We start from the raw sequence: 7403 nt of genomic DNA on the forward strand, positions 1-7403 counted from the left end.
TTTCCCAAAGGAAGCACTTGTGTACTGGATCTTGTGCTGTATCTCACTGACAATTTTTTTATTTTGAGAAAGTTGGCTACCAGGGTCACAACAATTCTGTACTATTTCCAAAGTGTTCCCCTCTACGGTGATTCATAGTTGGCAAGGCTTGAAGCAGGTTGCTAGAGAACTTTAGTCTTCCTAATATTGAATGAGATGCCTAGGCATTGGTAAGCTTTTGCAAGGAAATCCGGTATGGACTGCAGGTCATTCTCAGTGTGCACGTATGACATAGTCATTAGCATATTGAAGGGCAGTAATGGATGCCCTGAAGACTTTGGACTTCGAATGGCAAAGCTGAAGATTAAGGAGTGGCCCATCCATTCTATATTGAATGTCAACTCCATTGGGGAGATGATCTTTAACGAGGACCAAAATGACAGCTAACTAGATGAACAGTGTTTGGGCACACATCCTTGCATAACCCCAGTTTTAATGACAAAAGGTTCCATTTTAAGGCCATTAAAGAGAAAAGTGTCAGTCATCTGATCATGGAGAAGCCTTGGGAACTTCATAAATTTTGGAGGGCAGCAAATCTGGCCATCTCCTTCCACAGGGCTTCATGACTGACAGAATCAAAAGCCTTTGTCAAATCAATGAAGGCCATGTGCAAGTCCCGATTTTGCTCCTGAGACTTTTCCTGCATTTGGCAGGCAATGAAGATCATTGACTGGAGGAGAACAGGCCACAAAATGAGATACTATTTAACATGAGTGAGGGCTTGACAATATACCACATAATGAACGACAGAGACTGTGTAAACAGATATAAGTAAAAAAAAAAGGTAATTCATCTAAGGAAAAAAATAGATTATTCCACCCTTGGCCATGCATGTTATTAACATAAACGTGCTCATTAGTATGCTAATAGTCTCACAAGCCAAGAACATTTTTTTCTTTTTTAAAAAAAGCATGAAGAGTAGAGATGAGCAGCACAGCATGTAGCTGGTATTTAGATTAATCCACCCTGTCACCTTAAATAGAAAAAGCACAGTAGATGTTGGAAATATCCCCCCCCCCCCCCCCCCCCCGCCTCCCTCCCATACAGAGAGAGGGCGAGAGAAGGCCCAGGGTAGAAAGTCCCATCCAGCAAGGGCATTTTCTCTCCCCTCACACTCCCCCAGCTGCCAGGGGTGTTTTCTTCCCCAGCCCCCACCCCGCACTTGCCAGGGTGTTCTCTCTCCCCCAGCCACTCACCATCCACCAGGGGTGTTTTTTCTCCTCCCAGCTCCACCCTAGCCATCAGGAGTGTTTTCTCTCCCCGAGTCTCCCCTTCAACCATTAAGGGCATTTTCTTTCCACACACACCCGAAGCCATCCTCTGGCTATCAGGGGCCTTTTTTCTTCTGATCAGCCCACTTCCAGCTAACCAAGACCCTTTTCTCTCCTTCCCCTCCACTCCCCAACCAGTGCTGTGGCTAAGGGCTGGTGGGGGGAGGGGTTTTGCGGCAGAGGGGCTACTTACGTGGTGTACTAGCAGGCAAGACGGCAGAGCCCCAGGCCTGCTGGCCACTCTCTTGGTGGTATACCTGCCCACAGTGTAGGATAGCTTTCCCCTACAAGTTCACTGCCCCCAAGGGCCACTTTCAGTATTACAGCTCTCCGAACAGCAACCCCTCCCTCTTCATGTTATGATAAACAGTCTCTTTCCCAGGGCTACCAGTTGTCCTGGCATGACCAAACCCTGACCTTGCTTTAGAGTTAGGCGAAGAGGAAGCTGTATACCAAATTTGGTGATCCTAGTTCTTACCATTTTGGCGGCATTCTTGAACAAATGAACTCTCAGTCAGATACACAGATAGCCACAACACTCTTTGTAATATATACAATATATTTGTAATATATATAATATTATTCTGTGTATGGAAGAGTGAAGGCTAACAAGAGTGTGTAAAGAGCCTATTTCCTCAAAAAACTGTTGAACTTCTGAATAATTCCAGAAGTTAGGACAGTCTTATTGAGAAACATTCCAGTACTTTCATCTTTTCTTTCCATGACTGATTCCTGAAATTCTGATTCATTCCTTGATTTCAACTCATTCACAAAATATTCTATAATTAGAACAAAGGCACAAGGTAGGGTTTGAAGAGTTGCAAGGAAGCCTGGAAATTTTATTTTACCCAGTGTTACTGGTTATTTCTCTCAGTTTTCACATTAATTGTAAGATGTCTATAGTGATTTATAGAAGCCATCTCCAACTCTCTCTCTTATGTACTGGTTTCTCACTTTATGTTGACTTAGCTGAGTTGATTGATTCAAGTCTCCCAGTGTCTTAATATCCCTTTTGAGGGGCTAATCTCCTTTTAGGCATTTTGAAGTGCTGTCAGGAAATCATTATTGCCGTCAGGATGCTTTAAAGCTAAATACGGGACATACTTGTTTTTAGCAGTACTTTTCCTGATTATTAACTTTGAAGAATGACCTAACTTTTCATTTTAGTGCTGCTGCAATAGGCCTTGGACACTTTCGTATGAAGGTGCTATAAAATTTTAATTTGTTTTTGTAAAATCAGGTGTCTGAAAGTTCCAGGGAGAAGGCTGGGGGAGGGATAGCTCAGTGGTTTGAGTATTGCCCTGCTAAACCCACGGTTGTGAGTTTAATCGTTGCAGAGATGATTTGGGGCAAAAATTTGTTAGGGATGGTATTTGGTCCTGCTGTGAAGGCAGGGGACTGGACTCAATGACCTTTCAAGGTCTATTCTAGAAGATAGGCAATCTCCAATAATTTATTTTGCCAATTTTATTAATGACTGTTCCTGAAATTATATGATTACAAACAGAACACTCTCTGACATTACAGGAGAAACTTCAAACCTGATGAAAGTTAGTAGAATTCACTGATGTCAACAGGTCTGATGAATTTTTGCACAGAGTATTTTCAGATGGCAGTTAAAAAATTAAAAATTTGAATAATTCCTGCATTTTCCAAATATAGAATCAGCAAATCATTTTCTGTGATGTTTTCTGGATTACATCTGGTATTTACTTTTCTAAGAAATATCTATTAAAATTCACATATTACAAGTGCATCACAAAAAGTAATTATTAATTCATAAAAATAATTTTAAAACAGAGTACACAATTTTCATCCAAGATAACTAAATACAGTGCACACTTTAATTAAGCTTCTCAACATTCAACTTACTAGCCACAATTTTTCTTGAAATTTCACTGCAACTCTATTGCCAACATTCAAAGAAGTTTAGAAAATACCATGAGCAAATCATCAGATTACACATCTATGAAGGTGAATAAATCAAAAGATTATGTGCTCACATTAAAGAACACATCAAATATAATTTTTAAAGGTTTATGCTAAAAATTGTTTGCAAATTATTACGACTCTGATTTGGGAACTGATCGATCTAAGAAACTTAAGCTGCATTATATTTCATTAAAAAAAAATGTTAGACCCTTGAGGCAAAGTCATCAAACAGAAATAGCAACATTAATCAAAAAATGGATCTTTGAAATAAGTGAAGCTTTAATAAGGATAAGTTTATTGAAGCAAAACATTTCGTTAACCCTACATGCTCTGCTGAATAAGCAAGCCATTCTTGAGATTGTTCTTGTGGAAAGTGTCTTTTTGAAACAATTGAAAGTATTAACTCTTGTGTTGCCATCACATTATTTTAATTATAGTTAACTTAGGTTTCCAGAGGAACGAGGAAACCTAATGGTTGGTTTGTTTGTTTTTTCTTGTTTTTGTTTGGTTGGTTGGTTTTTTGATTTTTTGCTAACATATAAGGAACAAAAAATATTTTCTTTTTTTTTATTTCTGCCAGGGAAAAAAACATTACATGTATGGCCAAACTTAAATTGTTATCATCAATGTCTTGAATTTGGGTTGTGCTATTTGAGCAATAATAAGGGGAAGGGGCTATGGCTGCAGTTTTGTGTAAACGAATGCATGCCTGCATAGAAACTGTTCTTGGGATGAAAATAGGCAATTGCACAGTTTAAATCAAATTATCATCTGTTCATTTTATTTTCCTGACACTTTTGTCCAGAAGAGTGAGAGAACAGCTCAAAACTCCACTGATTTCCTTGCAAACTGGGATTCTTAAGCAGCTGATAACACTTTTTGCTGGCACTTTGTGCCAGATCTATACAGGTGTAAAAACATGAGAAAAAAAAAAGCCATGGAAACATGTCCTATCAGAACATGTTTTATATCAGTGCATAGTTCATAATTAGAATACCTTTTTTTCCCTCTAATAATTGTTAAACCAGACTTCAAAATAAACCACAAGGGCAAATGTACTATACGGAGGAAGTGGGAAGCATTCACTGTCAAAATATTCTTGGATTAGATGACTAGAGATAAAAACTGATAGTAAAAAATGGGCAAAGATAAGATCTTTTCTCTTGTACCCATGGTTCCTGTGGTTGCTCTGATAGATACTGCAGTTGTTGTAGACATTAAGTATGAAATCCTGGCAAGAGGGGCAGGAGGTCCCTAAAAATGTGGGGGGATGGAGCTAGTGACCCCCAAATTGTGGCCCTGCCTCTCCATGCCACCCAATCTCCCTGAGACCATGCCCCCCCCCCACTCACTCCTCGCCACCTTTCTGTTGTCGTTACTCACCCATATGGCTGGGGGGCATGGTCTCCTGCCCCCTCTCTGTTCTGATGCCCCAGAATCCTGACCACAATGAAGTGAATGTGATTTTGCCATTGACTTCTGTGTAGCCATGATTTTACCCCTAGAAAGGCTTTAGTTCCACAAATGTATTGTGGGATTTGGAACTGGTAGGCTATCTGCGGGAATTGCTCCCTAGTGTAGACATGGCCCAAGAGAAGTGGACTGGAAAATGAAGCTTCTGCAATGCCTACCCTCTGTGGTTGGGCATAGTGGGAGGAAGGATAAGATTCCAGGAACACTTAATTCATACAGTTTAAGGACAAAAGGAACCATTAGATCATTTAGTCTGACCTGCACATCACAGGCTATTAAAATTTTTGGCTGCTGGTTACAGCAATACTGAGCACAGAAGCTAAGAAGATAAGTCATGCTTTTTCCTAGTTTTATTGCAACATAGTTTGTACAGTAGCTGATTTACATTTTGAAGGCCACCTCTACGAGGAGAAGCATCAGCGACTTATTTGAAATGAAAGCTTGGGTTTCCATCGGTCATCTGACATTCTTTAGAAGTTTGCCAGAGCTTTGCAAGACTCTTTCAATTCTCCCAGCATGCCAGTAAAAAACTTCCCAGCTATGGTTTTCCTGAGACTCAAGATCATCACCATGATCTTCCAAATAAACTATATCACATGTTACTAAAGATGGCAATGTTTGAGGTAACGTGGTTCAAACAATTTTTTTTTTACAAACAGCATATTTTCCCTGAGTACACAATATTTTGAAGGAAGGTCACAAAACTTGTGGAAACAACCTTTACTACTATGAGAGTGCCACTAATTTATAAAGTTACATGCTTTAGCAATTGATATCAATATACAGGCCGGTTCCAGTGTCCACTGAAATCTGTAAAAACAGTCCCATTGATTTCAATGGGCTTTGGATCAGAATCCACATTTTTTAATAAATATTGGTTTTATTAATACCATCCAGAGTTTGTACAGTCAAACTCAAAGTTTCATTCCTGTATGCTACATAGAAAAAAAATACAATTATATACCGGGGTATTTTCCAACATAAAAATAATTGAAAATAATAAAAAAAGAAGCAAAAAATACAATCTGAGCACGACAACCATCTTCAATAGAAAAAAAACCTGTTCTATTTTTGAATATTTCTAATTTTCTTTTTTAAACAGTTCCCACCTAGTGTAATGCTGAATTCAATTTTCAGGACAAGACAGATAAAACATTGGCAATGGTAATGGATTTTAATCTGAAATGGAACAAAGAAAAAATGGAAGCACATATTAAAATATGTTAATGTTAGTGTTTGCATAATATCATAATATGTTTTTAATGTACTTTAGGCAAACTGGAAGCAACTAACATTAACAGCAGATAATAAATGCTGTTACTTTGTGCATCCAGATATAATTTACATGCAGCGATCGTTGTGTTTCTTGTCATGCACTGGTAATGAAAATAGCAATGAAGTAAATTAATCTAGTACTGTGGAGTGGGCATTGTGGTTCAGTTTACCAGTAGTCCTTTGCCTAAAAAGAAATACCCCACCATGTAACAACAACAAAGAGAATATACTGTTCTATATATACTAGTCTATGCCAACGAGTTCTCTTAACACATGGAGCAGCTGCCAATATGTCCTTGGAAAATATATTGCATTAAACATGTCAATAACAAACTCCATCACCTTAATGAAACAGATGTTCAGAATTCAAAGTGGATTGAATGACACTGATAACTTCATTCACAAGTAATAGTCAATATAAAATATGATTTTCTTAATAGAGTAGGGCACAGTATTGATAATTAAATAAACTTTTAATAATGAAACTGTCACAGAGCAAGAAGTACTATGAATCATTTATAGTTACATGCTTGAGGCAAAAAGTGAAAAATGACTGATATTTTTCACTTTTTATCTGACAGATTTGATTTTCTAAATTAGCCAGTCAAACTATCTGAATAAGGAGGTCAGTTTAGGGAGAAGGTTAAAACATTGTGGGTTACAGGTAATAAAAATAAACAGTTTACATAAGGAGACAGCATGGCTTTATAATGCAAAGTAAACTGTTCATGATTTTTTAAAAAACTATTACAAACTCTTCCAAACTTTCCCACATCAAACTTGCAGGAAAGAATATCACCCCTGTTAATATTTCACTCTAGGTCAGTTGTGTGCAATAATTTTTGATGGGGGTCACTCCAAGATTTTGGAAAGTGGTCAAGGGCTACACTCTTCCACGGTATTAATGGAGGATGTGTGGGGTCTGGGATGGAGGTTGGGTGTAACGGGAGCTTGGGGTAAGGGATTGGGGTATAGGAGGGAGAATGGAGCCTGGGAGGGCATTTGGGTGAAGGAGGTGGTTGTGACCTAGGGCAGGGAACTGGGGTGCAGGGTTTTGAGATGTGACCTAGAGTAGGAGGGGATTGTGATCTTGGGCAGGAGATTGGGGTACCAGATCTGGGAAGTAGTATGGGTGTATGTGGAGTAGTGGGGCAGGAGTGGGGGGCAGAGGGTTTGGGAAGGGAGGGGCGGGGGTTCCAGAGACAGGTTCTGGCCAGGAGACTTACCAGCCAGTAGCCAAACCAGCCTACCTGTCTACAGAGCTAAAGGCTTGCACAGCTTAAAATGTCTCTGCCTGCTCAGACATGTACTTGAGTGAGTAACTGAGCAGCAGAGTTGTGCTTCCTGGCTACCTGTTATTCAGAAACTGGCCAATGGGATTGTGCTGAGGGTGGGAGCAGTGTTTGAATCTTC

Source organism: Pelodiscus sinensis, chromosome 2 (genome assembly GCF_052426305.1).
Source record: "Pelodiscus sinensis isolate ZL-2025 chromosome 2, ASM5242630v1, whole genome shotgun sequence".
NCBI classification, from domain to species: domain Eukaryota; kingdom Metazoa; phylum Chordata; order Testudines; family Trionychidae; genus Pelodiscus; species Pelodiscus sinensis.